Source organism: Alligator mississippiensis, chromosome 1, assembly GCF_030867095.1.
Source record: "Alligator mississippiensis isolate rAllMis1 chromosome 1, rAllMis1, whole genome shotgun sequence".
NCBI lineage: Eukaryota > Metazoa > Chordata > Crocodylia > Alligatoridae > Alligator > Alligator mississippiensis.
In genome coordinates, this window is record NC_081824.1 from 106,753,786 (window position 1) to 106,779,883 (window position 26,098).

Genomic DNA, 26,098 nt, shown 5'->3' on the forward strand with positions numbered 1-26,098 from the left:
ATCTCTGATATTGGATTCTTCTGACTAACAGTCCCCCATCTGCCATGCTTGAGACTAATGGTAAAGATTTGTTCTTCATTATTCCCTTAAATCTCAGGCTAGTAAGAAAAAGAATGCAAATACTTTTGTATCATGAGATATTATACAATTTCCTTTCTCTTTATCCCTTCTTCCCCTTATCCCGTCTCACATTGGCTCATTACACCCTGATTTCATCGGTGAAAGCAGCCTTTTCCTGTTTGGCTTCTGCTCCCACGTCACTACATGTGGAGTGCATTTCCTGAGCAGAATTGGAAAGGTTTCTGCTCCTTTCTCTTGTTCAGATCCTTCCAAGAGACTCAACTATTCCATGATGTCTATACGAAACTACTGAACTAAGTTACTTGCTTATATCTGTTTCATGTATTTATCATCTGAATGAACAGTTTATCTGTATGGAGCAAAGAGCTTCAATGTTTAGGGTGAGGGGATGCTGGAATTGGTGTGGGTAGGAATGGGGTGTGTTAATTTAGTTTAAAAGTTGTGGGAGGTATGTGATCATCTGCCTGTCCCACTGCAAGGTGCATGCTGTTCCTTTTCAGCAGCCAGTACTGTAGCAAGGGCAGTGCCAACGGTGCACTGGCACTGGGTACTCCTGCATGGGTGGGGCCAGATCAAATGGAAGTAATATTACTTAGTACTGTGTAGGGGGGGGTAGGGAGGGAGGATGGGTTGCTCAGCACGTGACCTGCACTGGGTGCCTAAATGCCTGCTATGGCTCCATCAGCAGCAGTTATTTGCATCCTACTGTATGTTATTCCGTTACCCTGCCAGCATTGGACAAGAGAGAATGCAAGACTGTCAAGAGTTCCTTCTCTAAAACTGCACCTGTCCATTCCCTCTACCACACAGAATCATTTTTGGTGGATCCTAAATGCCTGGTGCATGTGCAATAGGCCAGATTAATTCCAAACACAATTCTGATGATTTCATGGGGTTTGTACCAACACTGAATTTATGCTTATTACATAATGAGGAAAGCAAAACTTGCATCTGTGCATAGAGTTAAGAAATATCTAAAATATGATGGATTGGGAAGTAGAATTTTTTTATATATATACTTGGGGTGCATCAATAGAGATTTTGGGGGCCGATACTGATAGCTGATTTTTAAGGATGCATATTGGTCAATTCCTAATACACAGCCCAGCAGCTTGAAGAGCAGTGTCTGGCTGATAAGTCTGCTGTGGTGGAAGGGATGGGGGGGGGAGGGGGCATGTGGGGTGCAGAGCGAGGCCTCTGTGGGGTGGGAGGGAGTGGAGCTGGGGCCAGGGGGTGTGCAGGGTGGAGGTGTCTCCTGCTGCTGCATATACTCCGGGAGGACATGTGGGGTGTGTGCGTGGGGTGGGATGGACTGCTGCTGCAGGCTGGGGCTGGTGCTGTGCTGGGTTCTTCCCAGTGGGAGCTGGGCACGGCTGTGCTCAGGGTGGGCAGCAGTGGTGCTGGGAGGGACATTACAGAGAAGCTGCAGCCACCCAAAAATTCTCTGTAGCCCTCCCCAAACCCCTCCTCCCAGCACCGCCCTCCATGCCAGCCCCTGCCAGGAAGAGCCCAGTGCAGTCCCGGCCCTAACCTGCAGTGGTAGCCCGCCCTGCCCCATGCAGATCCAGGGGCACACCCCTCCCCATGAGCTCCTGGGGTGCATGCAGCAGTGGAAGCTGTGCCCCCTCCCTCCCCCCCCTTGTCCTTTGGAGGAGCTACGGCTTTGTCCTGTGCCCCATCCTGCCCTAGCTGGGCAGTGCCTGCCCCAGCCTCTGCCGCAGCCACAGCCCCACTTCCTTCTTCTCTGTGGGGGCCTTGATCTGTGCCCCCCCATACCCCTTCCCTCCCCCTCTCCCCTTTCCCCTTCCACCACAACATCTGCTGGACTCAGCTCTCCAAACTGCCAGGCTGTGCTCCTCTCCGCCTGTGTGCTGCGCTGCGACTGCATGCATGCACAGGGCATTTATCGGCCACATCAGGCAAAAAAAGCCAATTTCCAATATAGTCAATTTTCTTTATATCTGTGCTGATCTGATATTGGACCAATGCATCGCCGCACCTCTAATATATACCTTTTTTTTTTTTTAAAGTGAGAGACTTTTCAAATTGCTGATCAATAAGTTGAGTTGTAAATCAGATTCAAGAATTCGGATTCAAATTGTCCTGTCTGAGTGTGATATTGGAAGAGTAAGTTAATGAAATCAATTAAAGGGTTCTTGTGTAGCTGCCACATAATTTATCTTGACCTAAAGAAAACCTCTGTCTTTTTATTAAGCATTTCTTCCATTCAAAGGCAGGCCTGTTCTGCTTTGCTTTTTGAGTTGTTTTTGACGATAGCACCAAGCCCATGGAGATTTAAGGAAGCATGGAAATTTGAGGTTTGGTGAGGAGAACATTGGTCAAAGGCTGTTTCCATCCTTTTTTCCTTCCCTGGACCTCTCTCTCTGTTAGTCTTCTGTCTTTTACATCAAGACCTTGGTCTCTTATCAAAAGTTCATTGAAGTCAACCAGGCTTCTTTTCATTGGCTTTTTAAGGCTCTGGACTGAGTCCAAAAGAAACAACCCTGTTTTGTTTTTGTCTGTGTGGGGTTTGTTTTTTTTTGGGGGGGGGGGGGGGGGCGTTAATGGCAGATAAGATATCTTGTCAGAAAAGATAGACAAAGTATTGCTGAGTTCTATTACTTATTATTTATTTGTTTGCTTGTAACTATCTTTGGTGTCCCAGATGGACTCTGATTATAATTTGGAAAAATTAACTTTCTTCCTCAGGAGTTGTGAGAAGCTTAGGATCCATGCAGAATAGGGAGATCCACTGGAAAATCTTACCTCTGTGTATCTTGGGATAATGAGCTGGCAATTAAAATCATGTGAAATAAAAATAGAAAAGCAGTGAAATTTCACTCTCTGAAATACAGGGGCACAATCAAAAGAACCATGTTCACAAGGTGGATTAGCAACATGGAAATTAGTATGCTGCTGCTGCATTACAGTGGAGAAGATGGATGCAGAACACAACAAATCCTGTGTGCAGTTTCATTCACTTTTATTATAAATCTTTCTAATCTATTTTTTTTTAAGCTGAAGTTTTGTTAAGCTTGTGCCAAGCTGAAGAGTGAATAATGAAGGCTGAACAACAGTGGAACAGTTTGGAGAAAGGAAAAGTGTGTGAAGATTTATCCTCCTCTTGAAAGGGGAGACTTGGGGCAGGTGCCTGAAATTTTTTGCTGTTCTGGATCAGACCGATGATCCGTCTAGCCCAGTGTCCTTTGTCTGATACTGGCAAATAATAGGCGGTAGATGTACAAATGAAGCATGTCTGCAGTGATCATCCCTGTCATGTCCTCTCTGACATCATTGGTTTAGGAATGTTGGAGGATCTATGACTGCTCTATTAAATAGCTCCTGTGACAGACTTTGTTTTATTGAGATATTTCTGTGTTAATTGTGTTCACATTCTTATAATATTACACAACTCAGTTTACCTCCTTAGCCTCTGCACAGAGAAGGAGTGTATAAGTGCCAGAGCTTATATGAAGGAGAAATCAGAAGGACTTCTAGCATCAGCATCTTGAATGGCTTTGACATATCAACAAAAGTGAGATGATCAACACCCAGGAGGCATCCAGCAGAAAGAATTATGACAATGGGGGAGTAGGCTGAAAGAAAGCAGCCTGGCAGCTCCTGAGCGAGGTAGACTAGGGACTGAGAGAAGTGAAGGAGTTCTGGGGAGGTAAAGAGACTAGAAGTGAACAGCTGAGTGTCTGGGTATGGTCAAGGGCTGTGTGAGCTGGACTGGGGACAGCAGGATTGCTTAAGTCCTTTGAAGGGACAGACCCTCTGACTGGCCTTTGCCCCAATACATGCCCTTACTGAAAAGACTGTGCTGTGCTGTTTGGTACTTGGGGTTGCACTGGTTCACCCCAGCAGGAGGTAAAGTTCCTTTCAGGAGCAGAACTGGATGCTTACTCCTTGAGTGCATCTACATGAGGTGCATTATTGCACATTAGACAAATCTAATGTGCAGTAAAGTATCAGCATCTATACATGTGCGGGACTTACTGCACAGTAAATTCAGTCAGTGTGCTGTTTGTTTATGCTAGCAAATACAGGTACTAGGTTACCAGTGCATTAGCTACTGTGCAAGTAGCACATGTGTAGATGCAATTTGCTTCCAGTCAGCCTAGCCAGCAGGGGGCCTTAGAGGGCAGGGAGAGCTGTCCAGGCTGGGTAGGATGCTGTTTGCCAGCCATGTGGGGATCAGGACTCTCTGAATCCCCACATGGCTGGCAGGCAGCATCCCTGCCGAGTGGGGACAGCTCTCCCAGCCATGTGAGGATTGGGATCCGCCCCCTTGTTCCCTGCCAGCCTTGGGGCTGGTACGTCGGGGAGCCTGGAGTTCCCCTTGCTGCTGTAGGTGGGCAGAGCAGGGCAGCAGCAGCCCTGGACTTGACTGCTCCTGTCAGGCACAGTTTGTTTCGGACAGGGGAGTGCTTTAATAGGCCTGGATTTTCTGCAAAGAAAATTCAGGTGCATTAATTGCATATGTAGACGTGCCCCTTGAGTCACAACCATGGAGAACTGGGAAAGGTGAGAGGTCATATAAAGCCAGTGTCTCGGAGTGGGAAGGAGCCTGGAATTCATCCTTGCTTTAGAAGCCAAGTCTGTCCTGGCTTCAGGGGACTCTTTCGGAGACCAGACAATACCACAGCACCCCCATGGGAAGGCACTTTGTGACAGCTCCCAATGGACCTTTCTTTCGTGAACTTGTTTAATCCCTTTTTTAATCCACTTATGCCTCTACCGCCTGTGGCAGTGAGTTCCATAAGTTAACAACACAGAGAGAGTGTAATTACTATGTAAGTTATTTCCTGATTTAATTTCAATGGGTGCATCCGAGTATCAGTATTCTGGGACTTGGTGGATAACGGTTCCCTATTTATTTTATTTACCTACCCCATGATTTTATTTGCTCCTTCAGCATTCTCCTTTCCAAGAAAAAGGCCTAACCTTTTCAATCTCTCCTAGTACAGCAACTGCTCCATATGCCTGGTCATCTTTGTTCCCCTTCTCTGTAACTTATAGAATTCTATTACATTCTTTTTAAGATGTGGAGATCAGGACTTCACACTGTAATTAAGATAGAGATGCATCATAGACTCATACAGTGGTATAATGATGTTTTCTGTTCTGTTTCCAATTAATTCTTTCTCTTTGGGTGTTGCTGTACACAACTGATATAGAGGTTTATTTAAAAACAATCAGTCCAAGGTTTCTTTCCTGCGTTATAGAGTCCAGCATTGGGGATGTGAAAACTAGAACTTCCCACACCGGGAGTCGAACCCGGGCCACCTGGGTGAAAACCAGGAATCCTAACCGCTAGACCATATGGGAAACTGTGCTTTAGTTATGGTACTCTTAGAACAGTTGCAGCATTGGTTTATTCTGGAAACTTGAAATGTGGCAGAGACCAGTCCAAAAGTTAGATGTTGGGGGAAGGGGGGGAGGTTGGTACTGAACATTGAACCCCTCCCTCTTCCTGCCTCCCCTGCCCCCATCTCCATAACTTTCAAAATCAAAGATAAGTAACTGCTCAAGGTGCTGATTTTTGTTAGGGGCCTTTACATATGTAGAAAAATTAGAGAGTACATAGGGAAGGAAGCAGGCATGGGAAGTGATTTGTAATTGTGAGATAGATATAACAGAAGGATATAAGTTATACAAAAGAACTTAGCAGCCAAATTATGAAATTACTCGTTGTTAACAGAGTTTAAGGTGAGACCAGGACCATTAAATCCCCATTAGATCAGGGGTGGCCAACATTTCTGGCAAGTGTGCAACAAGCTGAGCCCTACCCCCTCCCTGAGTGCTACATTGGTCCCCACCCTTACTTGGTATACCTTTTAAGGGTTGTGCATTGGGACTGGGGCACTGAAAGGGGTCAGGAGGACTCCAGCCTCCAGCTGTTGGGGAGCAGTGTGGGGTCGGGAGGCTGCTGCCAGAGGAGGTCTCACTGCCAAGAGCCAAGTTAACCCTTTCCTGGCCACTCAGTCTTTTTTACAGAGAGCAAGGGTCCAACACCTTCTAATTCAGCAGTATCTGCAGGGTCAGAGAAAAGTTAACCTGACTTTTGGGAGTAACGTCTGATGCTTACTCCTATAGCAGTGTCCTGAATATTAGATAAACTTGCACTGCTATTAAAAAGTAACTAATGCTTCTTCTTAATTTATGATAACTGTCTTATGCAAATTCTTGTAAAAAAAAATGTCCTGGGATTACAAGGTCAGTGTCTCCATTACATAGATCATTATAATAGCCTTTGCTATTGATCATCTAACTGAATGGACAGGTTTGTGCAGATCCCATTTACTTTTTGTTACAGGGGATGTTTAAATGTTGTACAGCATTTTGCAACACCTGCTTCCAGCATGGCCTGAATATGGGTCACTTATGATGCCTAGTTTCTCAGTATGTTTTTTACTAATTGAACATTAGCAAAGCAAGGCATGTATATCTTTCAGCAGTATATTTAAGTTTCTTGTAGCAAAATCAATATTTCTGGTGTTGTGTTCGGGTTGAATAGAAGCGTTGCTCGTTTGCACCAGGGGAATATCTTGGCATCCTGACATGAGCAAAAAGAAAAGACGTTTTTCTTTTTTAAATAGGACCAAAAAGGGCATATATGCTAAAAGTGGAACTTGACTGGAATGGTGCTTAAGTGTAAAACTGTGTTCCTGAAACCCTTTACTAGCTGTTGTCTAATCCTAGAGATAGGTAAATTCCACGAACCCATCCCTCTTTGACTTTAAAGTTCCCCAGGTGCCTAGAGTTGCACTGCTGTGTGTCGAGAAATATCCTAGTCTTGAACAGACAGAGCAGCTTGACACTAAGCATGTGCCTATGCCTGTACCTCACGCAAGATTCAGAGACTGTGTTTCTCCATCTAAGTCTCCTGAGGGATTCCATCTCTTAGGCATGCTTAGATCTGCTGCTGCTTTGTGTTAAAATCTGGAAGGGAGCATGATTTTTGTTCACGTGCCTTGCATTAAACATTTATTAAATAAATACTTACACAACAAGTATATTTAAACATGGCTTTTTGTAATTTGTGACACTTTTATGGCAGAGCTTGAAAGTCCAAAATGGTTATTTGGTTATTTTTCCAAGTTGATGGTTTGCTCTTGTCTGCCAGAAATCACCTCTCTGGTCCACTTCTTCTGCTGATGTTCTTGTTTATTAAAATGGTTTTGGATGGGCTGGTCTTTTAATAGCCATATGGTCATTGTGAGGAAGGAAAGAACAATAAAAAAAGAATAAATATGTTTTCAAATTCACCTGAAAAAGGGAGCAAGGAGGGATGAGTCTCTTTAAGTCCAAACAGGCCCCAAGAGAAACAAATTAGGAAAATGCCATGGTTGCTTCATCTCTCTGATCAAATACATTTATTATAGCAACATTCATTTAGCTCAATATTATAATCAATTTTCTGACTGCAGCACAATGAAACAAACACCTGTTAATCAGCCAGGAAGAAAATTTGATGTTGGTACTGCAGTCTGTCCCCTTGTAGAATGCTGTGGCTACCACCAGCTCTTACTAAAAAAGCTTATTTAGAAATATGTGTCTGCCAGTGACATCTGAGGTACAAAAAGAAACAGATCCCAGCTGAAAGATAGAAATGTTTGTAAAATTGCCTGCATTTCACCGAGCAGGTATTTTTCTGTCTTTTTCTAGAGCAATAGGAGAGTAACCATGATGTTAGGGCTGTGCAACGCTTCAGTCACTGATTTGGTTCGGCACAGATTTGTCCTGATCCAGTGGCCGAATCTCCGAATCTGAATTGAAACAGGAGACCCTTTAATCTCTTTGAATCAAATCGGAACCTTCTGAATCAATTTGGAGAGATTCAGAAAGATTCGAACATAGACACGGCTTTAAATGTTTTTTCTACATACCTCAAGGTACCAGGTGGCTCATGAATACTGAGATGGCGGGATGGATTGAGCATCCCACGGGAGCATGTGGGGTCCCCAGCACACTCAACAGCAGACCTGGAAGCGGATGAGAAGCACTTCCGGTCAACTTTCGGGTCCTCCAGGGAGTGTGTGGGGGGCCTCCCACACCTTCCAGCTCAGTGACTGGTACCTGCTGAGTCTGTTGTGACACCCGGGGTCTCCCTGCGACTGATCACTGAGCTGGGGAGACATGGCAGGGGCCCCCACCGTGCTTGGCGGCGGACCTGGAAATGGACCAGAAGTACTTCCGGTCCACTTCCAGGTTCTCCTCTGAGCACGCTGGGGGACCCCCTCGCACTCCTGTGGGACACTCCAATCCACCCCACCATCATGGCGCTCATGAGCCATGCCTGGTACCTCAAGGTATGTGGAAAAAACATTTAAAACTCTGTCTATGGCAGAAAGGACATTGAATCTTCAGATTCAGATTCGGCCAAATTGAATCAGGGACAGTGATCCAAATCAATTAATCAAATCACTGTCCCCTATTTGGGCCGAATCCGAATTGTATATGGCCTGTTTCGCACACCCCGACTTGATATAGCTTGAAAATGCTGAGGCAATGGTATCAAAAAGCAGAAGGCATTAGTCTTAGCCTTATTAGAGTCTGGTGATCAGGGAGTAGGTTGGCACTGTTGTGCCATCCACCAAAAGTTCAGTTTTGAATGGGATTCATATTACTATCATTGGGCATGTGTAGATGAAATGGGGGCCCTAAATTGAAGCAGTGGTTTTTTTTTTTATAACTGCTTCAGTTTAGGGTGTGTTGTGTACACCTGTGTCTTACCTGCCTTGCTGGCAGCAGGGAGGAGAGGGCAAGCTGCTGGTGGGTGGAGCAGTCCCTGGGCTGCAAGGGGGGGAGGGGGACTGGTGCTTCCCTCCATGGCAGCAGTGCTCCCCCCCAAGGCAGCACCCACCTGTAAGCACCCAACTCAGGTGGTCCTGGGGAACTTCGCAGCCGTGGAGGGAAAGACCTGGTCCCTGAACAGCTCATGCAGGCAGGCAGGCTCCAGGGAAGAAAAAAAAAAGAGATCAGGCTCTCCGCTTTTTTTTTTTCCTTTGGACCCTACCTTCCCGGGCTGCTGCCAGGCTGCCTGCAGAGTCCCTGAGCAGCGTGGGGCCTGGTGCTTGGTTCCACAACTGTAGGGTAGCAAACTAAAACTCCTCAGAGTTGTTTTAGCTTGCTGCACCCCGAAGTCATTTAAAGCTCATTATGCTGCCAAATGTGCTACAATGGCTGGAATTAGTGTGCAATACATCACCGACCAAACACTAACACTATTAAAGTGGTGCAGAAGCATTTAACCCGCTTTAAAGTGTCGTACACACATGCCCCTTGTTTCGTCTACACATGCCCATTCACTTCAGTATAAACCTCTGTACTAGCTTCTGTGGGAACAGAATTGATTCTGTTTCCCACAGATTATTATAGAGAAGCTACATTACTATTCTAGTCCTCCTATCTGTATAGACAGACTGCTCACAATAAGAGGAGAATTTTATTTGACACACGAACAAAGACTTCAAAAACTGCCTCTAACTCAAATACTGATACACACAAGTATCAGGAGTATGTACAGCTGCCAGTTAACTAGTTGAGTTCTCATTTTTCACTTTCATTTACTTTTCACTTTTGAACAAGTTGTAGTATAGGCAGTGTATAGAGGAGGCATGGTGTTACTTTGAATTACCAATTTATCAAATCAAGAGCAAAACCGTATAAAGGGGGATTTCATAGACATTAGGGCTAGAAGGGACCTCGGAAGATCATCGAGTCCAGCCCCCTGCCCAAAGGGCAGGAAGTCAGCTGGGGTCATAGGATCCCAGCAAGATAAGCATCCAGTTTCATCTTGAAGGTGTTCAATGAAGGCACTTGAACGACCTCTGGTGGCAGGCTGTTCCAGACCTTGGGGGCTTGGACAGTAAAGAAATTCTTCCTTATGTCCAGCCTGAAACGATCTTGTAGTAGTTTGTGACCATTCGACCTCGTCATCCCTTGGGGCGCTCTGGTGAACAAACGTTCCCCCAGATACTGGTGGTCACCCCGATAAACTTGTAGGTGGCCATCAGATCACCCCTGAGCCTGCGCTTTTCCAGGCTAAAGAGCCCCAGGGCTCTCAGCCTGTCATCGTAGGGTCTGCTTCCCTGACCTCTGATCATGCGCGTGGCTCTTCTCTGGACTCTCTCAAGCTTCTCCACATCCTTTTTGAAATGTGGAGCCCAAAACTGGACGCAGTACTCCAGCTGCGGCCTCACTAAGGCTGAGTACAGGGGGAGAATGACGTCCCGGGATTTGCTTGAGAAGCATCTATGGATGCAAGCCAGCGTTTTGGTCGCTTTACTAGCCGCAGCATCGCATTGCAGGCTTATGTTCATCTTGTGGTCAATGATGACCCCCAAGTCTCTTTCTTCCTTAGTGCTAGCCAACATAGTACTGCCGAGCCTATAAGGATGCTGCAGGGTTTTTTTCCCAAGGTGGAGAACCTTGCATTTATCGGCGTTGAACACCATCAGATTCTCGTCTGCCCACTTGCTGGAAGGATAAGGCAAAATGCCACGTTTATTGATTACATAAATTAGACATAGAGGTTCAGACACACCACTCATACAGGCGCATACAAATCATCCTACACATCATCACTTTCAGCCATACACAAACAGAAAACAACCATTTCATTCAGATATTATAGTTATCAGCCTCAGCTGTTTGATAGGAGCACTGGGTGGCTAGCCCAGGCCTATTGAGAGAAGATGCAGATAACAGGCTGGAGTGGGGTGAACAAATGCATCTGTGTTCTGAAAAAGTAGCAGTTGAGAGAGACGCACCCAACCCGGTATATTCCAGAGTCATCTTTTATGGGGATTGGCATCCTTTTTTTTGCACTTTGGGGTTTTTCCATACCCGATTTCTGTTTTTGCAGTTATTTCTCATCCATCTTCTGCTTATCTCAGCCCAAGGTCAGTTTGATCATAAAAGTTGGTATCTCAGTCTTGGAATGTCCCTGCTGCCCATCTGGCAGGATGTGTGTATTCCTCCTCCTCGTTATACCCGTTGTGCCCTAGGCCTCAAAGGTATTCTTCAGCCATCTGTTAATTAGTTTACTGACTGGTAACTTACACATGTGGTGCCTTGTTGCTTACAAACACAGTTAAATCTTCTTTTCCTGTCTCTCTGCCATTCTCTCACCATTCACCCTTTCACATACACTCGTACACAAAGGGCATGCAGAGTTCATTCACTTATGTCAAGCAAAAGAAAACAAAATGGAGTTTTCAAGTTACTCACAGGACAAGACTAACATGGTTACAGTTCCCTACTATTACACTCTATGTTAACATCAGCTACATTAGTTCAGTTCATGCTACAACCGGGGGGGGGGGGGGTCACATGCCCCCCTGACAGGGCCATCAGTGCCTGTGGAAGCTCGCCAGCTCTGGCCCCACTGCTGATGCCACTGTCAGCACCTGCGGGTGACACCCCAGATTAGGGAGGTACCAGTCACCTATGAGTTGTAGCATAGCTGTGGTTTCAAAGAATGGTCTGTATTGAAGCCTGTAAATCCAAAACTCCTCTCACACCTTGGAAAACTTGGTGATCAAAGCTAGCTGTGACCAGGATAGCCCACCTACCAGAGGTAGGGACAATCTTGGGGATAACTCTATCAAGCTTTCAGTCAGCGCAGATGTAGTTAGGGATCTTCTGGAAGGGCTAGACATTTTTAAATCTGAAGGTCCAGATGCCCTCCACCCAAGGGTGTTGAGGGAGCTGGCAGGGGTCATCGTGGAGCCCTTGGCTCAGGTGTATGAGCATTTGTGGTCATCTGGCCAGGTGCTGGGGGATTGGAAACTGGCTAATGTGGTCCCTATTTTCAAGAAGGGGAGGAAGGAGGACCCAAGTAATTATAGGCCTGTAAGCCTCACCTTGGTACTCGGGAAGATCTTGGAGAGAATCATCAAGGAGCACACCTGTGGGGGGCCTGCAGGGGAGATCATGATCAGGGGCAACCAGCATGGGTTCATCAAAGACAGGTCCTGGCAGACCAACCTGATTGCCTTTTATGACCAAGTAACTAAATCCTTGGATGATGGTGTTGCCGTGGACGTAGTCTTTCTGGACTTTAAGAAGGCCTTTGACACTGTCTCTCACCCCATCCTCATCAATAAATTAAGTGACTGTGGCATTGATGCCTGCACAGTTGGATGGTTTAAAAATTGGCTGATGGGGCGCACCCAGAGAGTAGTGGTGGACGGGTTGTACTCAACCTGGCAAGATGTGAGCAGTGGGGTACCCAGGGCTCGGTCCTTGGGCCTGCACTGTTTAACATCATTATCAGTGACTTGGACAAGGGGGTGGAAAGCACGCTGTCCAAGTTTGCTGATGACACTAAGATGTGGGGTGAGGTGGACACATTTGAAGGGAGAGAGAGGCTGCAACTAGATTTAGACAGACTACAAAAGTGGGCAGATGAGAATAGGATGGGGTTCAACATAGACAAATGCAGGGTGCTGCACCTTGGGAGAAGGAATCCACAGCATACATACAGGCTGGGGAGTTCCCTTCTTGAAAGTACAGAGGTCGAAAGGGATCTTGGTCATTATTGACTCCAAGATGAACATAAGCCGTCAATGCCAGACTGCAGCCAGCAAGGCCAGCCATACCTTGTCGTGCATCCAAAGGTGCATCTCAAGCCGGTCCAGAGAAGTGATACTCCCCCTCTATGTGACTTTGGTCAGGCCGCAGTTGGAGTACTGCATCCAGTACTGGGCGCCGCACTTCAAAAGGGATGCGGCCAGCCTGGAGAGGGTTCAGAAGAGGGCCACCCGCTTGGTGAGAAGGCAGCAGGACAGGCCCTACGAGGAGAGACTGAAGGACCTGAACCTGTTCAGCCTCAGCAAGAGGAGGCTGAGGGGGGACCTGGTGGCTGCCTACAAGCTCATCAGGGGGGATCAACAGCAAATAGGAAGAGCCTTTTCTCCCCAGCACCACCTGGGGTGACAAGGAACAATGGTAATAAGCTGATGGAGAATAGGTTTAGGTTAGAGATCAGAAGGCAATATTTTACAGTTAGGGTGGCCAAAATCTGGAACCAACTTCCCAGGGAAGTGGTCCTCGCCCCTACTTTGGGCAAATTCAAGAGGAGCTTGGATGATCACCTGTCTGGAGTCTTGTGAACCCAGCATTCATTCCTGCCTGTGGCAGGGGGTCAGGCTAGATGATCTGTTCAGGTCCCTCCTGATCCTAGCTACTATGAAACTATGAGAACTGTGTGTCTATTCTCAACAAGATTGCATCATGGAGCAAGTCAAGAAGGGAGAATCTGAGCAGTCTGATCTAGCATACAAAAAAATTTGTCATTTGAGGAATATTCAACTCTGTTGTTTGAGCCAAAGATGACACATCAGGTTAGAGTTTACAATCTCGTCAGGTTAGAGTTTAGAACAGTTCTCTTGTTTGTGCCAAGGTAAGTATACTTAGTGCTACAAAGTCAACTGAATCATCCTGAATTTGCACAAACATAAAATGGATTATTTTTGGTCCTTCATATGTAATAAGTGAACCTATTTATTTAAAGGAGGGTTGCTCAACCCCTGGCCTGCAGGCCAGGTCTGGCCCCTTGGTGCTGCATCATCCAACCTGTGGGGCTCCCCACGAGTCATGACCCTGCATACAGGGTGGTGGTAGGCCTGATTCTGACATAAAAGGCTGGATGGGAGACAGTGCAGGGTTTCTGGGGCCCAATCCCAGTGGGCAGGGTGCTATCTGGCCTGTAGACCGGCTCTGCACACCTTATCTGGCCCTTGGAACTAAAAGATTGAGCACCACTGATTTTAAAGTGTTGTACTGGGCAACGGGACGCTATCAACTCAGTGGCGGTGTCTGGCACAAAGCCACATAACAAAACTTCTGTGTGGAAATGTCATTGCAGAATCACACTTTTAGAAGCTGCAGTAACAACTCAAGAAATCTTTCTTGTAGATGGTGTTGGCAGAAACCCTAGAGAATTCCAAAGAATATACATGCATGTGTGTATGAGAACTTTACATGAGAAGAGAGCCAACCAATAATCCCTTATTCTGTTTCGTCTTCCAGTGTGAAGGTGCCTGTAATCCTACTAAAATGGCCCATCTGGGAAAGGGCATGTACAAAAGGCATGAAGTTACTGAGTGTAGCATAGTTCCATTGATTGCAATGGAGTTGCACTGATCTTTAGGGGTGCATGTACACGTGATGAAAATTTCCTGTTTTTGAGGTTTAATTGCATTACACTTTACACATATGGGGTTTTTTTGCAATTTAAATGAGTTTTTTATGTTGCACACTAAACCACATCCCCATGTAGTTTAGTTTGGAATGTAGCTACTTGTAACATTTCAGCCTTTAATCAGACAGCTTGCCCCCCTACCCCAGCTGTGGGAGGTGGGCTGAAGGGGCCTGATCCATTTTTTTTCCCTGCAGCGTCTGCCTGCCTCTCCCATGGTTAGGGTGAAAGCTGCTGGCAGGTTGAGCGGCTCCTGACCTGTGGGGAGCCTCAGTGCTTCCCTCCACAGTGGCAGCTCCCCCTGGGGCTGCCCCATCTTAGAGGCACCCAATTCAACACTTCCTTGAGCCTACCTGGGCTTCCAGAGCATTGTACAGTGTCTCTGGTATTGGATTAGGCGCCTCCAAGCTGGGGCAGCCCCTAGCCTGCTAGCAGCCCTCCCAGGTGGGGATGTTGTCATTGCAGAGGGAAGGACCAGGGCCCTCCTGCAGCTGAGGGGCTGCTCAGCCCACCAGCAGCTCACCCCCCCCCCCCCCCCCCCCGGCTATTGAGGTTTCACAAAAAAAAAAAAAAAAGATCAGGCCCCTTGCCATAACAGTGACAGAAGCCCCTAAAATGAAATGGTGGGTTTTTAATCATCACAGTTAAAAAAACCACCATTTCTATTTAGGCGACTAAACCCCCATCACGTGTACAAGCACCCTAGCAGGTCAGGATTATCCCAGGATTCCTCTCTCTTAAAACTTCCTCTTCTTAGACTCTTTCAAACTGCATTTACTTCAACTAAACCCAGTCTTTTATAACGCCAAGTCATTTAAATGCCCTCTTTAATCCTAGAAGTTTTTACAGAAGCTGTATCTTAATTAGTCTATTTTTACAGTCTTCCACTTTTTAACTACGAGTGAAAAATAAATGAAGCGCTTCTCACTCACTAAAGCCAAGAATAGTTATGGCTTTGAAATTCCTTGAATTATGCTAATAAAGCAAATCTATAAAGTAGATCTAGTTAATGACAGGCACAAGTATTCAACTAATTACACAAAGTGCTAAAGCCTGAGGGAAGATAGCACAATTTCATTCTTGTAACCTGTCCACTCTTATTATATCAGTGCAATACATATATATTTAGATGGAAGTTAGGAAGTAGTGTAATAAATTTAGAGTATATTTTTTTTACCCAGTAGTGACTAGGTAAAGAAAAATATCCAATGCAAAATGCTGATCCCCATATTCTTATTTTAGCAGCTTTTAAAGATAATATACTTAAAATAATAATGATGAACAGTTATCTGTGCTACATCCAACTGTACTTCAGCCCTTTTGCAAAATGAGCCCCATTGCTTAGATATAATATTATCATATATGGTAAAAGACTGTGGAGTGGGGAAGGAGGGGAATAGTTAATCTAAGATGTGTGAAAATTATTTGTAGGGTTGAATTAGCAGAAATAACTTCTACATTTCTACCATGATATCCTAAGTCTATTGACATTGTATGGTTTATCAGATATGATAGGATAGGTAGAATTGCATAACCATGTATAACTACCCAACTCAAGAGCGTTATCAGTACTGAAATAAGACACCAATAGACTTCTAACTCTTTACCCTTTTACCCTGGACAGCTCAGTCTAGATATGAATAAGCTGTCAGTGTATTTTCATCACCTGCTTAAGTATCCCACTAATTTAAAGCTTAGATTTAAAGCGCTGGCCTTGTTGGCTTTTCTAAGCAAGTGGGTTTTACAGTCTGTGCATAATTTTCCAAAATTACTTTGGTTAAAGGATTTTTTTGGCAATCCTGGAAGCCAAATGGTTAAGTAGTTTTAATACACTATTTTTTGTTATATACTAATTTAAATACATAAAATTATAGTAATAAACAACGCAAAGGAAAATAAGAAAATATTTACAGTCAAACTGATCCCTAGTCTAATTTAATTGATTTCAGGAGAGTTACAACAGGTGGAGCCAGCCTTAGAAAAAATGGCGCCCAGGGCGAGCTTGTATTTTGGCGCCCCCTCAAACCCTCCTGTATTTTGGTATTCCCCCCTCCCCGGGTTAGTGCGCTGCTGCAGGCAGAAGCAGGGTGGGCAGGGGCACAGGGCGCATTCCAGCAGGGAGGCGGAGCAGCATAGTATGCCAGGAAGGCAGGTGGACAGGTACTGCTGCTGCTCTGCAGAAGCAAGGCAAACTTGTTCTATCCAAATCAAGAGAGAACGAGCAGAAAACTACTGCTTGTCTTAAGTAACAGCATGCTGCCATCTTTCCAGGCCTAAGCATACAAAGCTTGCTTTCTTATCATGTGTCTAGGCTGTACCAGCTGCCTCCACTGTAAATACAGCAATGCTGCCAGTGGAGACAGATGTGCCCTCTGTATTGCTGGAAGATGCAGAGTTCATTCCTAGACACTTCTGTAGCTGTGGATTGACTGCAAGCTTGGCTGTTGCTATAACAGGAATACCCTGCAGAGACCCTGATCAAATTCTGAAATGGACCTGTGAAACAAACTGGTTTTGCTGACTTGAAATTCATCCACCTTTTTTGCCTGAGGAGCAAAAATCCAGCTTTCTTTTGGATTAAATTGAAAGACAAACATTAAGAATCTCTTCTGTCACTGCTGCTTTGTATGCCACTTTGGCTGTCTTATAAGTAGATTTTATTTCATATTATATTATACCAATTCATATCCTACGTTCCTATATTTAATCTACTTTTAAAACTGTTTTTACATTAACTTTTGGCTAAAAATTGTGATTACCTACATATCACTTAACATCCTATTTTTAAAGCCTTATACAGTACTGGTGCCTTTTAATTTTAATTGTTTGTTAGTCCTGGAGGAAGAAGAACTTTTCTAGATCAAAATACTAGTGACCCAGTGATAATTAAAAACTTATTTTTGTATTAGAAGCCAAACACTTTCTATTGCTTTGTTTCTAAAGCCTGGTTGCAAGGTTTTAAGAACAGGTGATCACCTGCAGGGAGAATTCATACAAACCCCATCTGCTTCCTTACTTTCAATAACTAGCAAATGCAAGGAAAAACACTACAGGAAAGGGTCAATTCCAGTTTTCAGCTGAGTCAGAAAATGGCACGAACCACCTTTCAAGGGAATATACATTGGGGGTTCCCATTCCATAGGAAATCAGTATTTAAATTGTAAAACAGTCAGGAATCATGACAAACTGTTTACCTAAAACAGAATAGAGTGATGCTGACTGAAATATTTGAGCAGTTCTTGGAGTACTGTTTTAACTAACCAAAAAACAAACAAATCCCGTTTGTGCATATCTGGAATAAAAAAATGTAAATTGGTGTGACTTTTTTGAGTTCTTGTTCTTAATGGCTTTATTCAGTATTCCTTGTGCAGTCCCAAATTATGTGGCAATTCTTACAAAGGGCCCCAATGGGTTTTGGCCCTTTTCTAAAAAAACCTTTTTTTTTATCCAGCAACATGTCCTTCAAAACTGCCTTTGTGCAGGATCCAAGCTATAGAAAAGCATATGTCTCAGTTTACAAAATGCTAAACAGGTTGTGTGTGTTTCTCCTCTAACTTCCCTCCTTGTTTCTTATCTAATGAAATGCAATGGAAAAAATCCATTTGTGTGGAGTTGTGTATTTTAAAAAAAGATTAATTTACACTACCTGGTGTCAGGCTGTAATATGATTATGTCGGCAAAGCTAAAAAAAGAAAATGTTCACAGCTCACAGAAGTGTTGAAAGAGGTCATAACCACAGCGGATGGAAGAAGAACCGTCTGATCATTCAGCAATTATTGAGCTGGCCCACATTAGCACAGGTATACATAGCTGACTAAATGTCACAAAGGTCACAACATTCTAATTGTGGCTTTCAAGGGTGCTTTCTAGAAAAACTTATCAGTAACTGGATATCCTACAGACTACCAAATGTCGGATTCAGTAGCCAACTTCAGTCAATTAAATCTTAAACTGATCTAATTTCTGAGTGCCTTCTAATAGTGCATTAAGTAAGCCTGACATCTGTCACTTGGTTCATTCTCCCCCCTCATCCTCTTTGTACTGTTTGTATTTTTGTTTTTGATAGTGTGTGCGTGTGATTGTATCTGTGTTAGGGGTGGCAAGGTCAAGCAAACCAACCTTGCAGCTGGAGTGGAAGGAGGTTCATGATAGTTACCCTAGGACTCTAGCAGTGATGGGAGTTGGTTTTGAACGTCCATCTGAGAAAGCTTTGTCTCGCCTGCACAGAGTAGTTTGACCTTGTGCTTAAGAGGTTTGGTGTGCCTGAAAAGCAAAGCTGTTGATTGCAGTTTTCATCCCAGAGCTTTAGGCAATCTTGGATATACTTGATCTGAGCACTCTGAATTTCAGGGAGGGAGAGGGCAGCTTGGAGAGCAAAGACAACCTTGAACTTGCAATAAACTGTCATTCAGAAGATGCATGGCAACACTTGTTTCTTAGGGGCTGGCTGATGGGTTTGTGTAGCTTGCTGTAGCTTAAACATGAAGTGACAAAGGCATCTGCGAATAGGTCACAGTCCGGCAGATTGGGACAGTTTTCTTAGTTAACCGAAGGTGGTAGAAAGTGTTGCTCAAGGATCCAGCTAAGTGAGAGTTTAGTCTTAGTAAAGCATCCAGAAGTGTTCCTAAGCACTGCCATCATATACGACCACACCAGTACCACTGTAGTGAAGGACAGACAGACATCAGAGACTCCACACTGTACAGTTCTGACCAGCTCATCTAGCATCTGTATGTAGATGTTAAATTAGAACAGAAATAAATTAGCTTTGTGGGACTTTTGAAGTGAGGGGTATAACAAGAGATATTCAATTAATTGGATATCTGAGGGACAGGAATCTTGGATGGCAGAAATGTTTTAGGTCCCACTTTACATTGATGTAAAGGTGTGTAAGCATATAACATTTTAGAGATGATTTTAAGTACATGCTTAAATACTTTGCTGATGTAGACACTGAATGCTCAAAAGTATACCCTCATGGAAAATGTATGTTTCCCTAACTATATTCCATAAGTTATTGGCAGTTCATAGAACAAAGCTTTTGAACTTCAAGCATTTGTAGAATGGCAGTCTTGGATATGTTGTAGGGTAGATGGTTTATGAAGAACTTTTCAATCTAATCAAATGCGTCACTGAAGGACTTCTCTGTGGTTATACTGGCTAGGAAACTGTTTATACATCCTACTAAAATTTTTGAAATAGCAAACAAAATTCCTATTCCATATAGAGACAAAGCTGAGATCTTACAAATTCACCGTTGTTCTTCACCATTGTTCCAGAATAGCTAATAGGTAGGATGCTCAACTGGGAGTATGAAAGAGATGAACCATGGATTTCAAACAGGCTCTCCCACAGACTCAATGGGTAACCTGTTATTCTGATGTGGTGGTAGGAGGGATGGAGTGCAATGCTTCTTTGCCTGGATCTGACAAACTGTGCCCCAATAATTGTGTTAAGACTCTGATGTATTTCCTTGAACAGTTTTTTTTTTTTGACAAGTTGACATTTTCTGATTAAAAAACACTTTTTTAATAGGAAAATTCTATGCAGCTGTGTACTGTGGATAGTCTAAACGAGGACTTGCTGAGATGTGGTTTGCTTTTTCCTTATGGATGGGGAACACCACTTATGAGAAGATAGAAGATGCTTCTGGTCCTATATATCAAGTCTAATGCCGTTTTTAATCCAGAAATTAGCAAATAGTACAAGCATCTAAGGGAAAATCTCTAACAACAAATTTTAAAATAAAAAAGACCAGATAGATCAATAAATCGTGCTGCCAAGTAATACGTTGAACAAGATTAGTTTTGTTTTTCTATAGTGTAGAAAAAAGTTGAATTTTTTTTTGGTTCTGTTCATGGTTCCCAGCCTCTGCCTCACCTAACTGCTAAGCCTCAGTGGCTGATATAAATGAAAAAAGCAAAACAAAAGTGTTGTTCCTGATAATGCTCCAGCTAAAAATAGCTTAACTAGCCTTGCTTTTTTTATAAGCAATGTGAATCAAGTTTAGTATGTGCTTTTTCTTTCTCCCCTTTCATCTTTTAAATGGCTCTATTTGTACTCTTTGCTTTGGGAGTCTGAAACACTATGTTTTCTTTCTTTTTTTCCTTCTTTCTTCTCTCCTCCCTCCCCACTTCTTCAGTCCCCATTTAGAGCAATTTATCCAGGTACTTTTATAATAGGATACATGTACCAAAGGATTTTTTACCAAGAGGGGAGAAGTCATTGACATTGATTAGAACTAAGTTAAGTTACATTCATTGCAAATTATATTATTTTAAATGTGCAGAATGTGTGACTGGTAGCCCACTAAAAATCAGTGGGATGGGTATTTGCATGAATTTGTTTGGATCAGGGATGGTCTGCAATGTTTGCATGTAGAAATTGACGTTAGGGTTGGGTTTTTTTGTTTGGACTATACTTTTTTCTCTCCTTTTTAAGACAGGAGAGCCTTTGAAATGATTCCATAAATAGTTGTTACAAAGACTTGGATTGACAGGTGGCTATTTAATTGAAATGTTTCATAGTAGAACCTATAGGATAGTAAGACTATTTAATGGGCATCAGAGGATAATCAAGATGATTCATACATTCATAAACAGAAAGTGTGATGAAAGGTGAAAGAATGAAGAACGATTCATCCCAGGTGTAAATCCACTGGCTCCTTTGAAGTTGCATCTGGTATGAATTTAGTCTGTTAGATTTATTCTCATAGGAGGAAAAAAGGAGGAGGCTTTGAGCTGGGATAATAAAAGTCAGGGAAGTTTTATAAATTGCTGTGATCAACCTTATCTGTTCTGGGGAGAGATTTAGGAAATAAATAATGTCAGCTAAAAATAGGAAGGCAGGCATAAGTAGGGTATTGCAGTTATCCTTTTTTCACTCCAAGGATAAAATCCCAGATAGAATAAGCTTTTGTGGAGGAAGTCTTCAGTATGTGCCATGTCCTTCAGTGCTACTCAGGCCATATCAGCACTAGAGCTAGTTGGTAATTATCTCACCAAACACATTTTCACTGCAGTTAATCAGTGAAGGCCAGCAACATTTCATAGAGCAGCTCCAGGGCTCCTAAGACATGGGTAGTGTTTGCAAATAAAATAGTTTTTCAGGATTTCCATTAGTGGGGAAAATGGTTTTGTTTCAAGGCCAAAATATCCCTCAAATGAGTGGGCATTACTTCACCAGCTCTGATCAGCACAGCCATCCTTGTGCATGCTGGTCAGAGAGCTCATTCAGAAAAATTTACCAGCAGTGTAAAAATCATCAGAGATGAAACAGATTAGGGATCCATATCTCACTGAATAGAAATAGATGCTTCTTTTGCACTTAGCAATATAAACTTGGATGCTGAACAGGATTAGTTTTAAAGCCTTCCAAGGAGTTAAAATCTAGGGGAGCTCAGTGGAGCTCAGCTCCTTCTCTTCTGTTAACAAGTGGGAGAGCTCTTCTTCCATCCCTTGCATGAAGATGTGCAGGTCTGTGATCTTTTTGCTTTCCTCCCTCTTTGGAGAAATTAGAACTTGCAGAATAGTTGAAATGCAGTGGGGGAAACAGTGCTTGACTGAGGAGTTTCTTGAGTCAGTCTTCCGTCTGCAGATGGAGAAATGTTTGATGGGAGAAGACAATGATTTTCTCCTTCCTCACCAGCGTACACCAACTCTTCCTCTGTTCAGAGTGATCCTTTCCCTCCTGCTCTCTTTTTGGCACTCTGAATTTAGGAGTGAATGAGTGCACAGTGCGCAGCAGGAATCAATAAAGAAGTGGAATTTGGAGACCAGCCAGGGAGAAAGTGGAGAAGGGTCATCTTAACTTTTCGTCTCTTACCTCTTCTCTTCACTGAATCATGTGGGAAAGAGACTGTTTACTCTAAGAAGAGTTAAATAGGAAGGAAGGAAAGAACAGAAGTCATGTGAGACAATATTTAAAAAAAATTATTAAACTGATGTAAAGATTTTCTTTGTTTCTTGGTGCCCTGCTCCTCTTAATCACTCTTCTGAACCGGAGGGTGTTTCAGCAACTGTGTGTGAGGTGTGCACGTGCATATATGTGCTTGTGCATACACACATTCTTGTTTGCAACAGATACTCTATGCTGTTGTCTTCTAAATTCTAGCATCAGAAAGATCTTTTCCTCCATCTTAATTCATTCTGTGCACACACAAACTTCTGCTATGTGCAGTTAGGAACCATTTTCTCTTGTTCATATCTGTCACTACGTGATGGTGCAATATTGCTTCCTTGCATAACTCTGGGATGCATCAAGATAACTGCCAAATACAGTGAGCTTCCCTTAAAATGTCTCTTTCCTTAGCCATTACTGCTTTTCAGCATTATGATCTTATATGGCTTTCCTGGCACCAGTATCTGACATCTGTATGATAGCCATAGCAGAAATGAATTGCCAAGATGTGAACAATCCTCTAAATATCTGTTTTTCAACACATTGCAATGTAATGGAACATGAAAATCTGTTCCAGTGTTAGGCATGGAATGGGAAAAAGTTAAAGCTGTTCCTGGCACCAAGGTTTCCATTTATTATGTTTAACTTCTGTTGAAGTAGTTAATCTTGCAAACACCTCATCTATGTTTAACTTTTACTCCTGTGGACTTTTTCTTTAAACTCATTAATCTAGTCACATATATGAAGTTTAACCCATATAAAACTACAAGTTCTGGGCTGAAAGTTGTACTACTCCCAGGGCGTATTTAAATGCAATTGAATGTTTTTGCATGTAATGTCTTATTTTGGGGGTCAAAGATACCCGAAGAAATTTAATTAAAATTCCAATGCTTTAGGTAGACATATTTCTGTTTAGGATACTTCGTATAATAACCAGACTACCTGAGTAGAATGACACATTCTTCCAACACAATTTCATTGCAATAATTTTTTTTTAAGGACAAAATTATAGAGATAAAATTGATATGATTTAGAAGGTAATGAGTAGAATTGTATTGCATTAAACATCCTGTTGGTAGGAAAATAAATGGGCATTCATATAACGTACAAAATATAAATCCTACAATGTACACAGTATGCTGGGAGCAGGTTCAGATTTTAAAAGAATTGAAACAGGCATTCCCAAAGTCTGGTCTATGAAAATTTCAATGGAAACATAGCCGCTTCCAGCTTTATGCCTCAGGTTACTTGCCTGGTGACCTGTCATTCTCTATTGTTATGGCTTTAAAGGTAATGCAACTTCATCAACTGCACAGGAACTTTCCAGTTCATTGAGGTGATTTGAATATGAGCACTAGTTCCAAATTGTCTGCCTGGCAGAGCTTTGTTTAATGTTCTGTCAGATGAAGTTTAAAACCAAGGCACTCCTACACTTTATTAAGTCAGATGTAAACAGTGCAATGGCTCCTGTTTTATTGGAAGTAAATACATTAACATGGTTTGTTAGCTATCCATGTGCTGATGCTGATGCCGACAGTGGACACAGTCCACAAGAATCACAACCCTTTCCACTTAATGGTCAAAATGAGTCCAGAGACAGTTTGATTCATTCTGTTATTATTTTCTGTTTCTTCTGCATCATTGGTGGAGCAGAAGAGGTATGAGTAGTAGAAGACTAGAACATATACTTAGGAAATAAAAGGCTTTCTAATGTAGAGTATTCAAGGCAAAAACAAGCATTGGCCTCAATAGAATTTCCTCTGGTTTTATGCCAAAGTAACCAAGAGAATTTGACCCTGGATTTGACCTTGGATTTTTGACACATACTCATGTGCAGAACCAGTACAATCGATATTAGACCAGTATAATGAATCTTATCAACTATATTAGAGCAAATCTCTTTTATGATTAGGATATAAGTACCATCTCAACGTTTACAAATAAAGGGTTAAATATTATTTCCATCATATTTGTTGAGTCAGTGGGGAAAGAGAGAATTATCTAGTTTCCTGGCATTTAGTATTTTAAAAAACACCCAGCTGATGAAGCCCATAGATATAAGTCACTAGTTCTGAGTCAAGTTTGCAGAACACGAGTTGTCTTCCTCTAGTAGATTGGCCAATATGAAATGCATTCATATTCTCAGTCCATTCCATAGTAGGGAAAGAGTCCCTTCATAAAACGTGTCACTGTTAGGAACTGGGAATCTTTTCTGGAAGCCCAGAAATGAACTGGGCAAGGACACTCACCCCTGGAAGACAGACACTGAAGAGAACACTTGAGGCACTCTTGTATGTAGCTTTCATTGCTACTTGACTGTTCTTTTGACAAACAGTAGTAATCACTTTTTTTTTCTCACGCTACAAGTCGGGCATTTTTATGAACCACAATAACCATGTGCCAAACCTCTGAAATTTTTCTTCCCTGTATTCTCCTACCCTTTCCTCTCTCCAACAAAAATTATAGCAAATGACCCTAGAGTTAAATCGAACTACCAGCTGATGACATAGTGGAATTACATTATTCCCTAATAGTGTAAATTCTACCCTGTTTCTACATGTAAATCCGCATATGATCATGTTGGGATAGTTACATGCACACTGTTTTAAGCAGATATTTGAATGGTTATTTTCATAGTTTCATAGCTACTTAGGTTGTGATTCACATTATTCCTTATTTAATTGAAAGAATAGAATGCTACACTCTTTTTATCATTCAGCCAGTACAAGCATTTGTGGAAATGACAACTGGTGCATTCAGTCTCTTTGAATATAATTAAGTTTGTAAATTCAAAAGACAAAGCAAAGAGCTGGTATGATTTGTGCAGAGTCAAGACAAAAATCATTTCTGTGTTTTAAGAGTCTTACAACTGTCACTGGAAAATTTACAAGCCACAGAGCTCATCCAAACAGGTTCCCTGCTAACCTTCTGGGATGATTGACCTCACCATTGTGCTTCATCCTTGCACACGTTTCTTGATAGGTTTTCACACTGACCACCTTCTCAAAGATTTTCCCCTTTGTGTCTCCATCCTGTTTCCCAAATACACACCCTTCCCACACTCTAGGTACTTTCCCAGGCTCTGCTTCTTTGCAACACCATTTTTAATTCTCCCTACAACTTCTCTGTTCTGGATACTCTCTGTGTTACTCTCCCTCCTCTCATGGGAGTATGCTTCTGACTTGTGCTTCTCTATGATCTTCATCTCATCTGATCTGCTTTCTACAGTGTGCTCAGTCTCCATGATTCCCTGCCAAAAGCTCTGTATAAATCTGTCTTCATGCATAAAAACTTCTATCAGGATGGCTGCCCTAGGTAACCTCAACAAGTGTTGTTATACAAACAGGTGAATGGAAAGGGGAATCTGTGAAAAAAAGAATGGGAGCATGTGCAAGAAATCTACATGCATGCATACACACACACATCCTTCAGATTTTTTTTTTTTCAAATTTCCCCTTTCCATATTTGACTGTTCACCATTAGAAGAGTTATTACTTATTTATCTCAATGGGAATGAGAGGAGATATGGACCTTGCTGCCTTGTGATATCCAGTACCCAATAACAGGGCCACTAGAGAGCATTTTTTTCCTCCAGTAGAACAGTCCCATTCTCAGATGCATGTACTAAATCATAAATAAATGCCTGCTCTAATCTGTATAGACACTTACGGTGCACTCTTTACCGTAACATTGTATGGCCCTCCAGTAGTGCATTAAGGACTATCACTAATCTGTTAGAGGCTGGTTTGTTTCCTCATCCTTTTCTGAGGGGGAGAACTGTGTGGAGTCTGTCTGGTTTTGATAGTATCTGTCTTCAGAAAAGGAGTGAGCTAACTTGAGAAAAGAGCTGATTGTTGCATGTATTAGGGGATCTAACTTGGTATTATTTAGGCTGTAGATTGTGTA

General features: G+C 42.8%; 1 protein-coding gene and 1 non-coding gene across 4 annotated transcripts in view; one reads left to right on the forward strand and one right to left on the reverse strand.

Annotated features, from left to right (window-relative positions):
- Nucleotides 1–26,098, forward strand: part of PKIB (cAMP-dependent protein kinase inhibitor beta) — a 95,587-nt gene that overhangs the window by 51,047 nt on the left and 18,442 nt on the right. The gene's annotated exons all lie outside the window — the stretch shown is intronic.
- TRNAE-UUC (transfer RNA glutamic acid (anticodon UUC)) lies at nucleotides 5,341–5,412 on the reverse strand. The gene has a single exon. It is a non-coding gene; the product is annotated as a tRNA-Glu (tRNA).